The 18,980-nt window shown below is 37.4% G+C and overlaps 1 protein-coding gene across 1 annotated transcript in view; it reads left to right on the top strand.

Annotated features, from left to right (window-relative positions):
* IL1RAPL1 (interleukin 1 receptor accessory protein like 1) overlaps nucleotides 1–18,980 on the top strand; it is a 1,106,570-nt gene that overhangs the window by 181,293 nt on the left and 906,297 nt on the right. The window lies entirely within an intron of this gene.

Here is an 18,980-nt window from a genome sequence, read left to right as displayed (position 1 = left end):
ACTATAGTTTTTTAAAAGGCAGCCAAATGATTCCATAGTTTAAAAATTATAATCCAGAATGAATAAAGAAGTCAATTAATGTAAGGGGAATATGAGCATGTCACAATAATATGGGTGATAAAAGTTTCAACAACGGAGGGTAGCAGTGACTCCAAGGTCTCTGGAGATTAGTGTACTGAAGGCATAGGAAGGTGTCATTATTGTCTACTTCACATTTACTACTTGAAGTAGAATAGATAATGACAAAATATCTTCTCTGTGCCACTAATAGGACTGAAGCATTTGAATGGCCTGTGTGTGACATAAGCCTAAAGTTCTAGAATAGTGCTGTCTGATAGAGTTTTCTGTCATAATGGAAATATTCTAGATCTCTGCTTTCTAATATGGAAGTCACTAGTCACTGGCCGTATGTGGTTATTGAACACTGGAAATTTGGTCAGTGCAAGATACCTAACATTGAATTTTTCATTTGATTTAAATTGTATTTTTTAAATTTTTAAAATTTAATTATTGTTCAAGTACAGTTTTCTGTCTTTTACTCCCATCCCAGCCCACCCCCCAGTGCTCCCCACCTCCCTCCCATTTCCACCCTTAAATTGTATTCTATTAGTTTTCAAGAGCTACATGTGGCTATTGTCTACCATATTGGACAGAACAGTAAGAGTGTAGACACTTCCAAAGTATCTTTAAAATGGTAACTCACACACAGATAGGTCATCTTGTCACTCTCAGGCAATGCCACACTACAAAGAAACACAAATCCTACATTTAACAATAACCAAAACCAAACCAACACACACACACACACACACACACACACACACACACACACACACGAAACCCTGACCAAAGCAAACTTTGAAAGACAGTTTTGGTATTTACTAATTTTTTGGAAGAATGACCAAAATATTTAAGGATCATCTTCACTCATCCCTTTCCTTGACCTCTCACTGTGCTTCAGTGCTCTCTTCCCCTCCAATCACTCCCCCAACCAATCTTTTTTTTATCTGCATCCACTACCCCCCTCATCCCACCTCTTCAGACCTGCCTCTGTACCCATTATCTCAACCAGCACCTCAGCAGGCCCCTGACCCAGAAAACCAAACACCAAAACCCCATTCCCAGAAAGTAGATGAGGCAGGCTGTAATTGCAAGTTCAAAGTTTGCTATCTGCCATAAGGATAAATATTTGTAAGGGCTAACTCAGGGTTATATATTAGAATCATTTATAGATGTCACCCTTTTTCTACCCTCCGGGCCAGATTATTTCTAATCTGAATTTCATGAGGTCTCTAGGGTTTTAAGAAAAGCTAATGTTTACTGAATGCTTTGAGTAGTAGCAGTACCTCAAGGCAGGAATAACAGTACTTCAAGGTCACTTCCACCTCTTTGATCTCGTGGAAAATTGGGTAATAAATATACACCAGATATGATTCAAGCTAGTGTGCACATTGCCATTACTTTGGAAGTGAAAGTAATTATTGGAGGAAAAAAACAAACAAAAAAGATGCTTTCCATATTCCCTGAATTGACAGCTTTTCCTTTGTACTTTAGATTTTCTCCATTTGGAGTCATTCAACAAATATTTGTTGGGCCTTGGCTGTGTGTTAGGCATGGTTTTAAAAACAACTCATATGCATTGCTAATAAAAGGAAAAAGATGGTGGTTCTTGCCCATAGAGAGCCTGCAAAGTATGAGGGAGACAAAGAGAAAACAACAAAACCCATAACTTAAGTATGAAATTACCATTTGCGATCACTGTAATGGAGACATGAATGGGATTGAATGATGGACTATAGCAGGGTAGGGAGGTTAAACTAATCATGGCCATTAGAAAATAAGTCCTATATAAAATACAGAGTACCACATATGCACAAAGATGTTTCTTAGTGTTTTGTAGAGTTGTCTTTGGTGTCATCTTTCCTTTTTTATAGTATACATTTTCATTCATTTATGGCCTTTAGTAAAACACAGTATGATCTTTCGAAGAGTAGATATGAAATGAAGATGTCAGGTTATACTCTGAAGGTTTTGAATGCCAATCAACAGTTGAGTTTCAGTAACATTTCTCTCTTTGCCTAAGAAGCACTAATAGTGCAATTATTTGCATTTTTAAAAAGTTATCCATGTGGCTCAGCTGGTTGGAGCATCGTCCCGGAGACCTACAGGTTGTAGGTTTGATTCCTGGTCAGGGCAGATACCCAGGTTGTGGGTTCAATCCCTAGTCCAGGCTTATGTGAGAAGTCAACAGATTAATGTGTTTCTCATATACATGTTTTTGTTCTATCTCACTCTCTCTCTCTAAAAACAGAAATTATCCATTTATTTTATGATAGTGAGTAGAAATCAAGAAATGAAATGCTGATAGGTGAACCTAATGTGGTTCTAACCACATTACTGATAAACTGGTAGAGAGTGGGCCACCATTGAGAAGAAAAATAATAAAATCAAAGCGTACTTACAACATACGAATACTGCACCATCCTCAAAGTTGTGCCTAAAAATTAACCACACCTAAAACAAAAGCAAACTAAAAGGACAGCTAGATCAGGAGTGGAAACATAGAAATGAAGATCTCAAGGAGGGTTAGCAACAGGGGAGTGGGAGGAGGAGAAGGGGGGAGAAGGTACAGAAAATAAGTAGCATAGATGGTAGATAGAAAATAGATGGGGGGGCAAGAATAGTATGGGAAATATAGAATCTAAAGAACTTGTGACACATGGACATAAACTAAAGGGGGGGTAATGGTGGGGACGGAGGGGTAGGGTGGAGGGGAATGAAGGGGGGAGTAGAACAACTGTAATGGCATAATCAATAAAAAAATAAAATTAAATTAAAAAAGATCTAATTGAGTAGTTCAAACATATATGCTATGTCTAATAAAATGGTAACGTGCTTTTTATCATGTGAGTTTATTCAAATGTTTCATATTAAAAACTTCATTTAAAATTCATTATCTAGAAATTAAGTGGAATATTTCTTATACATTAAATCTGTTCCCCAAGTATTATTTTCCCCATTTTATATCCTATAAAATACAGGTAAGTAACCTGAAGAACATAATGTAGGTAGGAAATTACATAGTTAGTATTCACATTCAAATTCACCATGATCTGGCTTCCAAGTCCCTGTTTTTCCCCGTGAATGACTTATTTTTAAAAGCGTATTTATCAGGGATTTTAGTTGAATTATCAAAACCATTTTATTACATAATTCATGTAGACAAGAATAAAGAGTGAAATTGTAACCGACCAAAAAAGAGTTGAAATAGGCTCATTTTTCTTGTTCTTGTCAAGGATGAGAACTTTGGATTCTTTTTTTCTTTTGAAATTCAATTTGCTGTCCTGCACAGAAAAGGCACCCATTTATATTTAGAATTTGACTGAATTTTTATTTTGCTAATCCTGAAGGGAGGATTATTTTCTCAGGATTAAGTGTAGTCAATTGGTGTTAGGGCATTAAGAAGTGCAAAATTCTATTAAAGACTTAGTGACTTGAATTGATCAGCGTAACAGGTAACAGCCTCTCATTGCAGTGGATTTGCACCTTGATGTATATGCAAATTCTGTTTCATCTTTTAGAACTTAACTTTGAATCCGCACTGATACCTTAAGAAATATTAACTCATTCATACTTTAGGATGTATCTGTCCATCACCCTGGATGCACATACAGAGAGTATCTCCTTTATGTACCTTATTTTGAAATACTGCCTATAGTCAGTTCTCCACCTTTAGGGAAAGTGTGGTTTTTGCTATGAGTCTAAAAGTCTACACAGGAATGTTGTTTTAGAGAATATTCCAGAGATTACTGAGCATAAGTTACCAGCAAAGTCGGTTTTACAGTAGTTTGCTTTGCAGAAACATAGCCCTATCAGAGACTCAGTTCTCCATGCTGTGTGGGAAAATGACACTGGCTGATTTCAGAAGTTACCTTGGGAACGCATTTTCAAACAGTTCTGCTACTCAAACCAGAAACCTGGGTGTTTTGTTCTTGAAATGTCAAAAATAAAAATTCATGAAATTCTGACCTCCCACCTGCTCCCTTATCTGGGCTAAATGCTTTGGTAAATTTTCTTCTGTTGGAATATTTGAAAATAAAGTCCATACACACTAATTTGTTTATTCGAACAATGATGTTGAATCCTAATTACTAAACTCACATGCTGCTTCTTTCCAGGGAATATAGAATACTGGTATCAAGAGAGTATGTCACATACATTCTTCCTGGCAACCTTCCCTCTGAGCTCTCCTTGGTGGCTTATTGGATTAAAGTAGAGAAGCAGAAGTCTTACTTAGAAGGAATATGTTGACAAACGGTGGTTTTTTTATCCTGGTAATTTCACCAAATGTATAAACTGACTTTGTCAGGTATTGGGAAAGTGTGCTGAATGCCCTCTGTGTGTGTCTGAGGACAAGTGGTCTAATCAAGTTCAACTGTTCTGTGTCTATTTGGCTCGGCTTAATTAAAATTCAGTCTTGCTTTTGAGCAAGTCACAGTGGTTTGGCACACCTTCAAAGGGCTATACTGCAGCAAACAATAAAAGTGATAAAGGTGCATAATAACAATCAATACAATGCAAATACCCCTGTTCATTACAAATCAAGTAGAAACTGGTTCCTTGTAGCATCCTCATCTGCTTCTGGTGATACAATTAAATTTTTTAAAAGACTTTATCTGTAAGTTTGCTTACACATGCCTTGCTGATCGGTGTTTTTCTTTTCTTTCTTTCTTCTTTTTTTAACTACTGATGAAGCAAAGGGTGATATCCTTTTTATAATTTTACAGTTCTTGTTTTATTTGTTGCATACATACATGGGTGAAAAACTGCATGGAGGATTTCTACATTTGTGAGGAAGAGAGCTCTAAGTCATCTCCCATTCATTCTGTGGTGGATGGGGAGAGGGGATATTCTTGGTGATCATCCTTTTTTATTCAGTCCCCTGTCTTTGGCTGCCTGCCCGGGTCCCAGATTTTCTCACAAATCGCCATCTGGCATTCTCACTGTCCCCCACATATAACTCCTTCAGGACCTCCTGCAAGCAGGCTGGAGAATTTCACAGCTTGGGGGCCTGGGAGGATACTTCAAGTCGCAGCCCTTCAGGGTGGATTTCTCACCTACAACCTACGTATGTGTCATTGCTAGAAGTGCAGTGGCAAGAGGCGTTCATGCCCCAGGGATCCAGAGACATGGGAGGAAGTCCTGGAACACCTGTGGTTAGCTATATTTTTAACTAGTCTATGTTTGAAGAATGGAGATTGGAAAAGCCAAATCTCTGTAGTTCACATGTTCATCTGGGAGCAGCAGTGTGTGCAAATTCATATGGAAGACGCTTTTAAAAATTCAAAGAGATATTGTTACTCCTACAGTGTGAGTGATTATAGTATCTCCAATTTATCAATGAGTACTTTTGTCTGATTGGGCTGCCTGTGTAAATAATACATTGTAACTGAGATATAAAACAAGGAAAATTGGACAAGGCATCTCGAATATGTACCTGAGACACCAGTATTCAAAATATCTGGAAGTGTTTTTTTATACTTCTCACCCCGGTGAAAACCTGTCTCTTCTGTGTATGTACTTTAGGTTGGATTTTGACTTCTGGGTTGTATTCCATCAACGAGGTTAATTCTGATAAAGGCATATTTGACTATTGTCTCAGCTTTATCACTGACTTCTCTAGGTGAAAGAGAGATTCGCTGAGATAGGGCTATCACGTTCGTTCACGGAATTCTGGCCAGTGGAACAGCTGGTTGCAGGGCCCAGATTTGTTTTCACTTTATTTTTATTTTTGCATGCTATTACAGTTCCTGCTTTTTCTCCCTTTCCCTGCCTCTACTTAGTCTCATCCTCTCCCCTCCCCAAGCTGATCCCCAAATTGCTGTCTGTGCCCAGGGGTTGCACATACATATTCTTTATGAGATATCACCTCACACCTGTCAGAATGGCTATCATCAATTAACCAACAAATAATAAGTGCTGGTGAGGATGTGGAAAAAGGGGAACCCTAGTGCACTGTTGGTGGGAATGCTGACTGGTGCAGCCACTGCGGAAAACACAGCCAAGATTTTGTGGACTGTTTCTCTGGCTGTATCCTAGTATTAAATATACATCTTATCAGCTGTAAAAAAAAAGTCATGTACTTTTCACTTTCTTTATATTTCATCCATTACCTACTCACTGCTCTTAAATTTACCAAAAGCTTTTATTCTTTTCTTATTCTATTAAGATCACAAATGGCAGATAATAAATTTGAAGATGTTATTTAATTACTAATTTAAGGAACAAGCTGCCTTAACACATTGAACAAATCATAATTTTAAATTTGGGAAGCCAGGTCAGGTGTTATTTTGTGTTTAAGACACCACATTGAGATGCCTTAATAGTCTTTGTAAAAGGTTTATACCTGTACTGATACTAATATACATACATGATTCAATGAAATTTCTGCTGTAGTGTATTGGCTGTGACATTTCAATTTTGTATTAAACAATTATATAGATTCAAAATGTCTATAATTCAAAGTTGTAAACACAACTAATATTATTTCTGTTCTTAGGTAATTTAATCAGGGTTTCCATGTGAACAGAAACTAAGAATAGCCAAGGTTTATTCCTTCTGGAAATTTCCATCATTACTTTGTGTACTATATATTTTGGAAAATTAAATTTATGCTTGTAAAACCTGAAATTTTCTTAAAATGTGGCATGAATGTATTCTTTAACTCTATTCTAATAAGTTTGTGATAGAAAAAAATCATTCCTAGGTGGTTATGTGAAACAGTTATGTCAAAAAGCAATGAGTGTCAGGTAAAACCAATCAAGTTTACAATATTTTTAAGATACTCATTGATTTGGTGAATTCCTGTATTTTAACAAGCAGATGATTTTTCTAGTGTTGATTGTGCTGTGATTTATAAGGTGTTGGACCTTCACTTGAGCAAGCAAACAAAGGTGAAAATCTTGCAGTGTTGCTTCTCCAGTCAAACACAAATGAAAAAAACATGGATGAACCAGCAGCCCCTAAAGCCAGCACCCCTCACTCTCCAATTGATCAGTTGTTTCATTCCTGAGTAGAATGCTTTGAGCATTCTGTTGGAACCTCATCAGTCTTTGTTTCAGTCTGTCTCACTTTTAAGCTAAATCCGTCCAGCTTCCCTTTAAGATCCTATCTTGGATAAGCTTATCTTGTTGTATTACATCGCAGAAGTTTCTTAAAGCTAAATAATGAATAGTATCATTGGCAAGTAAAGTTTCCTAGATCTGGAGAGGTGATATTGGCATCAAATGAGAATTAATCTAAAATCCTTTGACATACTAAATAGTTTTCTATTTCAGTGAAACCATTTTTCATTTTCTTTTTAGTCTGATCTCAAGTTTAAGTTTCCCACTTTTCATGCCCCCATTTCTCTTTTTTATGGCTTTTGTTTTGAAGCCTATTTTGGCAGATACAAGTATTGCTACCCAAGCTGTTTGTTTTTTTTTTTGCCATTTTCATTTGCATAGAACATTTCCTCCAACCCTGCACTTTCTGCCTGTGTCAGTCTTTAGGTCTGAGGTGGGTCTCTTGTAGACAGCACATATATGGGTCATGTGTTCTTATTCATTCAGCTACCCTCTGCCTTTTGATTGGAGCATTTAATTCATTTACATTTAAGGTTATTATTGATAGGCACTAATTCATTGCCATGTTTTCTTCATGCCTATATTCTCTTCTCTGTTTCTTCCTCTTAAAGCAGTCCCCGTGACATTTCTTGCAATGCTGGTTTGGTAGTAATGAACATCTTTAGCCTTCTTTTTTGTCTTGCAAGCTCTTTACTTTCCCTTTAAGTTTAAATGATAGTCTTGCTGGATAGAGTAGTCTTGTTGCATGTCCTTGCTTTTCATTACTTTGACTACTTCATGCAATCCGATCTGGCCTGAAGTGTTTCTGTTGAGAATTAGCTGACACCTTTATGGGATTTCCCTTGTAGGTAACAAACTGTCTCTCTCTTGCTGCCTTTAAGATTCTCTTCATTTGTAATTGTCAGTTTTTTCTTAATATTTGTCATTTTAATTATATTTCTTCACATGTGTCTCTTTGGATTTGTTTTGATTGGGACCTCCTGTACTTCCTGAACTTATATGACTTTTTCCTTCACCATGTTAAGGAAGTTTTCAGTCATTATTTCTTCAAACAGGTTTTCTATTCCTTGCTCACTTTCTTTTCCTTCTGGTACCCTCATCATGCAGATTTTGTTATGTTTCATGTTGTCTCAAAGTTTCCTCAAACTAACTTCATGCTTCTTAATTTTTTTCCTTTTGCACCTCTGATTGAGTGATTTTTTTTCTACCTTGTCTTCTTATTCACTGATTCGATCTCTGCTTCACCCAATCTACTCTTTTATTCCTTCCAGTGTATTCATTGTGTCTGGTATATTATTCTTCATTTTGGACTAGTCCTTTTTGTGGTTTATATGTCCTCTCTTTTATGCTATTGAGCATCCTTATAATCATTACTTTGAAATCTATATTTGATAAATTGCTTGCTTCCATTTCTTTTAGCTCATTTTCTGGAAATTTACTGTTCTTTCATTTAGGGCAGGGGTGTCCAACGTTTTGGCGTCTCTGGGCCACACTGGAAGAAGTATTGTCTTGGGCCATACATTCAACACATTGTGACACACAATCACCAAAAAATTCATAATATTTTAAGTGAATCTATGGTTTCCTGTTGGGCCACATTCATAGCATCCTGAGCTGCTGGTTGAACACCCCTGATTTTAGGGCCCATTTCTCTGTCTCCCATTTTGGCTGCCTCTTCGTGTTAGTTTCTATGTATCAGATTGACCTGCTATGATTACTAGTCTTTGTGTGGTGGCCTTATATGATAGGTGTCCTGTGGGGTCTCATGGCACAATTTCCTTGATCACCTGATGTGGGTGCTCCAGGAATGTCCTGTGTGTGGGTTATGTGGGCCCTCTTGCTGTAATTGGGTCTTGGTTGCTGTTGGCCCATTTGTACATGGCATTGACCTTCAGGCTTGCTCACTGTGAGGCTCACCCCTGCCACAGGTCTGTAAGCTTCTGTCCAGGTGCTGATCACACAAAGCAGAATTCACCTCAGCAGGGTTTGGTGCCTGCCTAGATCTCCCTTTTGTTATGTTGCTTGTGAAACTTTTTGGATCCTAATCTGATGTCTCCTGAAGCTGGCTACTGGGTGTGTTGGTTCTGGGCCTCTTGCGAGGGACTGTGGTGCAGGGCAATGAAGCATGCTTCCTATGACAGGTCCTAGGTAACCTGTTTGGAGCTATAAGTGGTGCACAGCTTCTGGCTGCTTCATTGACCTGGCTACTCCTGGCCCTGAGTGTACATGGGAAGGACCAAGATGCACACTAAAGCATGTGAGTGGTCAAATCAATGGGATTCTGTGATCTAGTCTGTGATTAAGACAAGTGTTGGTCCTATGGTGTTTTAAATGGGTGGGAAGTGAAAACTAATGTGTGCAGGGACCAAGGGAGGGACTGTTGCCATTGTCCAGAGAAGAAATGGTGTGGCTGGGGACTGGTATGATAGTAGTGGTGGCAGGAAATGTGGGCACATCCAAGGCAGGAGACTGAAGTTATAATCGACATAACTTGTTGATGGATGTTTGTAAGAGGGACTGTCTGAAATAGGAATTCAAAGATGACTTCAGTTTCAGGTTGGAACCATTGGATTGATTTATTGAGAAGGTAAAGATTGAAGTAGGAGTTTGATAAATAATGACATGATTCATTTTATAAGCAAATTATTAATCTCAACCTAAATAGATGATTGATAATACTTTATAAATTTAGCTTGATGAATGCCATATTGACTATAAATAAACTCATTTGAATATGCTTATATTCATCCTGAGATTTTTAACCAAATGCATTTTTGAAAAAAGTGAAATTCTGAAGTGTATTAGAATAAGATTAACAATATCAACAGATATTCTTAATTTTCTTTTATGAATGTTTGCATCCACATATAACTTATGTCAACAGCTATTTGTGGAGTAATTGCTTTGTTCTAGGCACTATTGTGACCACAGGGGATATATCACTGAACAATGCAATCCAAAATTTCTTCCCCGATGGTGTGTACATTCTAGTGGGGATGAACCAGACAATTTAAGAGAAAGAGATTAAATAAATTGTATGCAGGTAAAATCATTTAGACCATAAATAAAATGACTGTTAAGCCCAATGATAGTAACTATATGAACAAAAATAAAGGAGAGAAGGAGGATTGGTTATATGAGGTGAGGATGAGGTTGTGGTCTGGAAGAAATTGTAATTTAAAATAAGGTCCTTAGGAGAAACTGTGTTGATTAGGAGTTGAGGGAAGGAGCCATGAGGATAACTGTTGGAAGAGCTTTTCAGACAGAGAAGTAAATGTCCCTTAGAGGGTGGGCATGGTGAGGAATAGGCAGAGTGGTAAGATGCCAGAGAAGTAGGGAAACAGACGGCTTTAGGGGGCTCTATATGAGGACTTGTCCTTTTATTCTGAATGCGATGAAACATTTTGAGTAGAAAATAACATGGTTTGCCTGACTTCGAAGTAATTGTCTAGACCATAGGCGGCCATGGGTTGAAGAGGAGAGGCCATTTTAGTTACAAGGTTTTTCTATTAATTCTGGTCAGAGACAGTATTCTCTGAACTAGGATGGTATTAGTAGAGGGCAGTAGGAAATGGTTGGATTCTATATATATTTTGAAGATGAAGCTAGTAAGATCGGCTAAATGCTTGAACATAGGGTATAAAAAAAGAAAGGCTCTGAAGAGGCCCTTGTAGTTGAACTGAGTGACTGGAAAGATGGCATTGCCATTATTGGTACGGGGAAGATGCCAGGAAGTAGGTCTTGATTGTGGGCATTGTTAGGTCATTTTGGAACTAGTAAGTTTAATATGCCCATTAGACTTGCAAGTGGAGAGGCTGGTGGACAGCAGACTGTTAAGTAATCAGAGACCAAATGAAAGGACCAGATCTTTGAGTAATTAGCAGTTACATTTTAAGTAATTAAAAAAATATTTATTCATTTTAGGCAGGAAGGCAGGGAGGGAGGCAGAGAGAGAGAAATAGAGAAAGAGATATTTGTTGTTCCACTTATTTATGCATACACTGGTTGATTCTTGTATATTCCCTGACTGGGGATTGAACCAACAACCTTGGCGTATCAGAATGATGCTCTAAACATTTGAGCTACCTGTCCAGGGCTCAAATGGTTTTTGTTGCCAAGAACTTAATTTGTATGAATAAAGTCCTGTTAGGTCTAAATGCATTGAAGACAGATTTTTTGAAGTCTTATGAAAATGTTATTCAGAATAATTTCATTTCAATATAGAATCTAGAAGATCAAACATAACTAAATTACATTAAATTATTAAAATATTTTGGGAGTTAAGCATGTGGTAAATTTAACAAAATGTTACTCTTTTATAGGAGCTTGATCATAGTAAGGGCCTTTGTTCTGAAAGCAAATCTTATGTCTTTTTCAGCACTTTTAATAGAATGTAGAGAACTAAAAAGAAGATCTCTTCTACCTCAGGCTATTAAGAACTGAAATAAGGAAATACGTGAAACCGTGTCATGCTAGCTTGGGTAATCTTTGAAGTCTTTGGAGAGTTTTTACTAAACAGAGCAAATGGCATAAGACCTAAATTTTGCACGTGAATGAGACCTGAGATAATCTTCAAACCTCTGTGTACTCCATTTCCCTATTAAATGCATGGAGGCAATAACACCAGCTGTCATGTATTTAGGTCAGTTAGTTTGAAAACAAAAATACTTTGAAAGTAAAAGTATACTTATAAATATATTTTCAATTTTTCAATGAAAATATATTTCACAATAAGAAATCTTTTCTTATTTTCATTAATTTTTAATTTTTCTTAAATTTATTGGGATGACATTGGAGAATAGGATTATATAGGTTTCAAGTTTATAATTCACTGATACATCACCTGTATATTATATTGTGTGCTCACTTCACAAATTCAGATCTTCCCTCACCACATATTTTGCCCCCTTTATCCTTTACTAGCCCGCCAACCCCCTTCCCTCTGGTGACCATGATAGTGTTGTCTGTGTCTGTGAGTTATTGTTTGTTATTCATGGTGACCAAGGCATGGAAGGAAGTGAAGTGTCCTTCACTAGATGATTGGATAATGCAGATGTGGTCCATATCTACAGTGGATTACTACTCAGTCATAACAAATGATGAGATACTGCCATTTGCTACAACATAGATGAATCTTGAGAATAGTGTGCTAAGCAAAATAAGTCAGTCAGAAAAAGTTAAGAACCATCTGATTTCACTCACTTGTGGGATATAAAACTGAAAGCAACAAATGAATAAGCAAGCAACCTGTTATTTTTATCTTTATTGGCCTCTCTTTATTGGGAAAAATATTATTATTTTCAAATAAAGAAGGGTAGACATTTGATTATGGGTTGGAGTACAGAAAAATGACCAGTAACCCTACTCTTGAATAGGAGTAAATTTAAAAGCACCTATATTTAAACTTTGCAAGAAGAGGTAGAAGAAAAGGAGGGAACTCCAGAGAAATAACTTATCTAGTGCTTGCTTGCCATTGATCAAACGATGGACTTCTTCTGAGGTTTTCACTGAGTATCCTCTCACTTATATTCAGATTATTGCTGTCAGAATATTGTGTATTTCAATTATTAGTGTTGGGGTTTAGAAAGACAGGCACACTGATACATATCCTGGCCCACCCCACCCCACCTGCTGCCACAACCCTTTGACAAATGGTGGATCTGAGTTTCTCCCTACAGAATACCTCAATACCAAGGAACCGATTCTACTACTATGCTTCCTTTTCAGGTGCCTGCCAATTTCTCGTCCTTCTACTTTGATCTTCTTTCCTTTTCTCAGGTTGACCATGGTCTGGAAAGTGTGCAGTGGCAAAAAGTAACAGTGTCATCTAGAGGACAGATATAGAACGCTAACTTTGGGAAATATCAGTACAGCAGATGCATCCCCCCAAAAGCTTTCTCTGTGTTGACACAAGCTCCCACACAACACTTGTTCTATGAACCAGAAGGAGTTCATTCTCATTTTAAAAAATCATTTGTATTGACTTATAATCTACATGCTATACAATTCACCCATTTAAAATGTAAAATTCAGTTGTTTTTATACATTCACAAGAGTTGCCCAACCATCATGACAATCAATTTTAATATATTTTTATCATCCTAGAAAGAAAGTACATAGCCACTAATGGTCACTCCTCATTTCACTTGAAACAGTCCCCCTCCCTGCCTCAGCCCTATGTGACCACCTATCTTCATTCTGGTTCCATGGATCTGCCTATTCTGGGCGTTAGTATAAATGGAACCTGCTACATGTCCTTTGGGACTGTCTTCATTCACTTAATATAATGTTTTTAAGATTCATCTATATTGAAGAATATATTAGTAGTTTATTTATTTTCCTTGCCAAATAATAATGCATTGTATAGATATACCACACGCTATTTATTTGTTCAGCTGATGTTCACTTCAGTGGTTTGTAATTCAAGCCATTATGAAGAGTTTGGGGCAAGTTTTTGTGTGGACATATGATTGCTCATCTTGTGGGCGTATTCCGAGGAGTGCACTTGCTGGGTCATGTGATAACACTGTGTAACCTTTTGTGGACCTGACAGAGAGATTCTCAAAGTGGCTACATTATTTTACATTCCAAATAGCTGTGGGTCGTGATTTTGAATGTTCTATATTCTCACCAAAAATGATTACCTCTCTTTTTGTGTGTGGTAAGATACACATGACATAAAACTGACAATTTTCATAATTTTACAACATGCGATTCAATCGCGTTAAGCACATTTCCGTGTTGTGTAATCATCACCATTCTCTAGTTCCAGAACTTTGTCATTATTTGATTACACTTCTCATCAGGGTGTGAAGTGGTATCTCCTCTCAGTTTTCATTTATATTTCCTTGATTGATAGTCATTTCGAGCATCTTTTCATGTTATTATTGGTCATTTGCATATCTTCCTTGGAGAAATATGTATTCAGACATTTTGCCCATTTTAAAATTGGGTCATTGGTCTCTTCGTTTATTGAATTTTAATAGTGAAAAGACTCACTCATGAGTGAACCACAAATGTAATAAGAAAATTTCAGTGACCCTATGCTGTCCCTTTAAATATATCTGTCGGTGATTCTGGGCTGACCCAGTCCACGTACAGGATATCTTTTTGATATGAGAGCATGTAAATCAGGTGCCTATTTGTTAAGGATGGTGTGGAAGAAGTCATATGATAAGCAAACACTTTTACAACCTTCCCTTTGAGAACTCTCACTTCTGAAAAATGCACGGAAGAAATGTGTTAGTTGACAGAAGCATCTGTGGTATACCATTCATTTTTAGGATTTGAATTTCTTCTGTTATAAACTATTAGAGAGTGCTTTGCAGAGGATCTTTCTTAAATCATAATGTTTAAGGAAGGGTTCGATTTCACATGGAAGGGCTTGTTAGTAAGATTCCCTAGAGTTGATACGTTGATATTTGGCTTATAGGTTTTCAGGGCTGAATGGAACTATGTGTTTCCACCGTTTAAATGGAGTGTGTTTCAAGATGAGACATGGGATATAGGATGGACATTTTGACCCCTGTTTCATTTATCATTTATTTTTTTCTGTGCTTTCAAAGGGAGGAAATTGTCTTACTGACATATTGTCATACCGAATGTGCACAGCGTACTAAATAAGTGATAATGAGTGTACTGAGACAAGTGAGAGAGAGAGACAGCTCATTTTATTTGCAAATGGGTAACTACAGATTTGTAGCAGTTATTATTATGCTGGAAAGGAAATGATGGCAAAACCAAGATCTTGCTTATCCTAACAACTTTCAGTTTCTCAGTCTATTTCTGAAAAAGTTGGGTCCCTTCCAAGATCTCAAAGTACCCCTATTCCCCCCACCATTCCAAAAATAGTAAGAAAGGGAAAATAGGCACTTTTAAAGCCAGTTGTGAAGGAGTCTTCAAGATATTGAAGGGAGCCATCTGGTGTGCACACCATCCTACAAAGTTTAGGATGACTTCGGCCAAAGCAGCTGATCTCTGCGTGGAAAAGTTGTCGCGGTGGGAAAACACCTCTGTCCCTCAGTGCAGCTGGGCTTGTTTGAGGAAAGCTTCCCCCAGCAACATGTGGTGCCTCTACATTGGGCTTTGCGAGTCTGTAGTTAGAGAAGTTAAAGCAGTCCTTTTGAACCAAGGTGACAAAAAAAATCCACCACAAATGAGCCAATGTTATTTTATTTTAGCTCAGTATAGCTTAATTGCCTTTTAAAAAATATTTCACCTCTTAGCAGGTCTTTCCTGTCTCGTGTCAGAAATAACAACTGAGACTATTGAGAGAAAAAAAATGGCACTCTTCCAAAAGAGAAAGTGAACTTACACAATTCCTGGATTCAAAAGGATTGCAAAGGAGAGTTATTTTTGTCAGCTTTAGTCATTTGACAGCTACGATTCTCCTTCTGCAATATGTCATCTTAAAATTCCCTCAACTTACTAATGAGGATCCTGAATTTAATTCTTTGAGGTTTGCTGTGTGTGTCTGTGTGTGTGTGTGTGTGTGTGTGTGTTTCAGAGAGAGAAACTTTCCCTCTGTTTATGTGATAAGTTTGAATGTAATTAACTGTTGTGCTTTTGCCTTTAACATGTTATTTTTGCATTCCCATCATATGAATGTTAATGACATTCAGTGTTTCTGTGAAAAAATAATTTCGGAGTTATACAAAATAATGGGCTTTTATTGTTCATAGAGGAGTATTTACCTGAACAAATACATAACTGTTTCTGTAAAGAATGGGTCTATTTTACTTTATCAGCAACTAAGGGAAAGGTTAATGGCTAGGATGTATCTTTTCTGTTGTGTGTGAAACACGCAGTGTTCTGCACTGTTGAGATTTATGGTGTGGAAGACAAAGCAGGTGCTGTTCCAAGCCTTCTTTCAACAACAGAGTGTAAACGTGGGCCTGAACTTATCTGTCAAAAGTAAGTTAATACAACGTTAGGGAAAGCCTAGAATTTCACACTTTTCCATACCTTCCTGTCTCTACCTCAGGAATTTAGCCAGTGTGATTAATGACCACTGTTATTTGTGAGCTTTCCAAGTCCCTACAGACAGAATGAACTTGACTCTTCAGCCACGTAGAAGGAAACAGGCTGTTAGAGCTCTACAGCACAACATGTTCATCATGATGAGCTCTCTGCAGTTCGAAAGAAAGAGGGAAAAGGAAAAACCATCTTGCTACAGTACACACAGAGTTACCTTAAAACATTTTCCACTTCCTCTCTGTTTGCTTTTCCTGCCGTCTTCCCTCCCCCTATACATGAAAGCAAACACACACGCCCAGTGTCTTTTCCATTTTGTGGCAATCCAGGAACATAGTTGAACGCTCCTCACTCTGCCTCCTGTTTTTCCTCATAGAAAGTTATTCAATCAGGCCTATTGATTCCTTTGTCAAAATATCGTATGGATTTTCCCTTTCCTCTGTTATACTGTCCCTGCCACCTCATCTTTATGGGACCCCATTCCCTCAGGCTCTAAATTCTCTTTCAGTCTTTAAGTCATACAGCTTGTTTATTTGCCTATATTATTCATTTAATTTCCATGCTTTCTTTTCTTATGTTGTCTCTATTCTGATTCCACATTAAGGCTTGTAGATGTTCCCTCTTTTGTTCTCTCTAATATGGATACTACTCAACGTTCATTTTCATCACAATGTATGTTTAAAAGCATCTTTTTACATAAAAATCATCTTTTTTCTTAATCCTCCTTAGTCTAGCCTCACTTAGTAATCATACTCTTGTGATTTTGGAGGAAGGACAACACATTCCTCTAATTTGCCTACAAAGATTTTCTGTATCATATCAGTCATATCTTAGACTCCTTAAGTTAAAGAAAATAAAACTTCTAGCTCATTCAATTCTTTCAAGAGGTAGTTACTCTGTTGTCTACACTATTGACATTCAATGTCTTGTTAAATGTAATTCAAACCGGGTCAATTTGCAACCTGGAAGAAGCAAAGAACCACTAATGCTAAACCTCTAGCAATAATACCACAGCAGCCCCTAGTCCCTTTACAGTACTCGTGGATATTGTAATCCATATAAGTAATTGAAAATTTTGAGTCTGTTGTTTACTACAAGGAGGTTTTTAGAAATTAGTCTTTTGATTTATAATGGTACTGAAATCCTTGCATTGACCAAAGAAAGAGAACACTTCCTGAATCTTCAAATGATATGATCAAGAAGTGGGGCAATTAATCTCTGTCCCCCGCCAGTGTTTCTGCAGGATGCAGCTTAACATTCTTCCTGTTACAGAGTGTTCTTTTGACTAGTAAAAGGATTAGGCATCACTGTGGGAGAAAAGCACAGTCTAGTGAAGCTAATAGGGATTTTTATTCACATCACATGTTTTCATGTTGCAAATTACAATTCTTTCTGGCTCTTGTCCCCACTCTAGAAGCTCCCCTAGATTCACGGCACATATGTAACACTATATTTTCTTCTTTTCCACTGCTTGTTAATTCTCTCCTACCAAACTCTGAGCCCCTCGAACACTGATTTTATGTTTTATTTACCTGTGTGTGCCTACAGTCATCTCTGTGCTTCCACACAGCAGGTGTTCGGTAACAGTTTGTGGAACAGAATTGAGTCATTTCTGAAAACTAGTCTATATTATGGATTGCGGTGATTTCCTTTTATTCTACAAAAAGATTTTCTATCCTAATTTTCCTTGCCAGTTTCATACCACTTATAATACAGCATGTTATTTCATCAGGGCAGAAAATGTGGATGAACACAGCTGCTCAGGTATTCAGCATTTTTTTCTTTTGAGCTAGTCATAAAGCCATTGATGATGTCTCTCTTATGGAGAGCAATTATGTCATTTTATGGCTGTTCCCATTTTATGAGTTTGTCTTCTTGGTGGACTTCATTTCTTTTCTTTCTTTCTTTTTTTTTTTTTTTTTTAGAAAGGACCCTATTCCTTAGTATTCCCACAACCTGCTGTGATGTTTGAGAAATAGTTGTTGCTCACTCGTTTTGGTAGTGGTCGATCTCCATGTTGTCTTTTCTTGACTTTTCTGTCCTCTTTTCAGCCTGTCTGTAGCTGGTGTAGGATCCATGCAGCACAGTGCCATTGTCCCTTAGCCTCCCAAACTGTTTTTCATCAACTCCACTTTTCTTTCCAAATTTCACTGGTGAGACATGTACCATATTTTTAGGACTATAAGATGCACTGGACCATAAGATACACCTAGGTTTTAGAGGAGGAAAATAAGGAAAAACATCTTTGAAGCAAAAATGTGGTAAAATATTTAATAACCTGTGACCCCACTCCACCGCCCCCCCACCCCACCGCCAGCCAGGTAAGCTATATTTGCACTATAACACACACACCCATTTTCCTCCAAAACTTGGGGGGAGCGTGTCTTATAGTCCAAAAATACGATATTTATCTTTCTTCCACTTAGATCAGGGGTGTCAAACTCATTTTCACCTGGGGTCCACATCAGCCTCGCAGCTACCTTCAAAGGGCAGAGTGTAATTTTAGGACTGTATAAATGTAACTATTCCTTTAACTAGGGGCAAGGAGCTCAGTGCTGCCACTGAGTAAAAACAAGGTGCGGGGCTGGATTTGGCCCGTAGGCCTTGTGTTTGCTACCTGTGTCTTAGATGGTTTCTCCTTAAGAACTGTGCGACACATGCCATAAGGTGCATTGTATGCTTTGGAAAAGGAAGCATAACATATGCAGCAATAATTCTGTAAATTTTACTGTAATTTAAAAGTATTTTTTTGGAAATCTTTCTTACAATAATACATTTTCAGTTTGTCTGGTACCCTCACTTAACAAGGGAAGAAATGGAATCTTTGAATATGAGATCTGAAAAGAGCCTTAGAAAGATTACTTAGCACATAAACAAGATATA

The sequence above is a fragment of the Artibeus jamaicensis genome, unplaced genomic scaffold, assembly GCF_021234435.1.
Source record: "Artibeus jamaicensis isolate MK-2021 breed Jamaican fruit bat unplaced genomic scaffold, CSHL_Jam_final scaffold_1283, whole genome shotgun sequence".
Classification (NCBI taxonomy): Eukaryota; Metazoa; Chordata; class Mammalia; order Chiroptera; family Phyllostomidae; genus Artibeus; species Artibeus jamaicensis.
This window is presented reverse-complemented; position numbering and strand designations above follow the sequence as displayed.